Here is an 833-nt window from a genome sequence, read left to right as displayed (position 1 = left end):
ATGGCCTGATGCTGCTCGGTGCTGGAGCTCTGCTGGCTGCCGCCAGGAGGGGTTGGTGCTGCCCAGCCGAGCTGGTGTCCGTAGAAAGAGGGGAAAAGGCTTTGCAGAGATTAAGACACAGATTTGCAAAGATGGGAAGAAACTGCTTTTGGAAGCAGCTTCGAGGTCCCTGGGTGCTGGACAACAGGAGCTTTGAGGTGGCCGGGAATTGCCCTGCCTCCAGGCTGGTCGTGTCCAGTGTTCCTCATGAAGAAGGAGGTTTCCCCACCCATAGCTGCCTGTGTGTCGGGCAGCACGTGGCCAGAGGGACAGGAAGGGCTTGATCCGGCTGCTGTCACCCCATGTGGACCCCAAAGGCTCCCGCAGAGCCCAAGCTGTGGCCCTCGCTGCCGGCTCTGGAGGGGAGCGTGGAAGAAAACTCATGGGCAATCTTGTAGATGAAAGCACTTGCCTGCTTTCAAGCCCTCTGGGAGCTGCTGCCTCTTCCCCAGAACCTGAAAGTTTAATACTGGGAGCAGCGCGGGGCCGCGATGGGGGGTGCTGGTGGCAGCGGCTCCCGGCAGCGCGGTGTCACGGCGAGGGGTTGTGTTATTTATTTATCAGCGCTTGGCAGAGCGCCTGGCACACACAAAGCGGCAAGGGGTGAGCTGACGAGCTTGGAAACCCAATCTCCTCCGTCCCGGCTCTTTGGGGCTTTGATAAATATTTGATGTCCCCCAGCCCTGCTGCCCTGGGTGTGCTAGGGCGGGGGGAGAGCAGCCCCGTGCCGCCTGGCCGAGCTCAGCCAGGGGTGAGTGTGATGGGAGTGAGCTGGAGCGGCAGGAGATGGTGCT

The 833-nt window shown here is 60.9% G+C and overlaps 1 protein-coding gene across 1 annotated transcript in view; it reads left to right on the top strand.

The window, feature by feature from the left end:
* LOC104497951 (Na(+)/H(+) exchange regulatory cofactor NHE-RF2-like) overlaps positions 1 to 833 on the top strand; it is a gene marked incomplete at its 5' end in the record, with an annotated part of 8,043 nt that overhangs the window by 760 nt on the left and 6,450 nt on the right. The gene's annotated exons all lie outside the window — the stretch shown is intronic.

This window comes from Buceros rhinoceros, unplaced genomic scaffold (assembly GCF_000710305.1).
Source record: "Buceros rhinoceros silvestris isolate BGI_N320 unplaced genomic scaffold, ASM71030v1 scaffold31548, whole genome shotgun sequence".
Lineage (NCBI taxonomy): Eukaryota > Metazoa > Chordata > Aves > Bucerotiformes > Bucerotidae > Buceros > Buceros rhinoceros.
The sequence above is the reverse complement of the archived record's forward strand: the minus strand, read 5'-3'. Positions and strand labels throughout refer to the sequence as shown.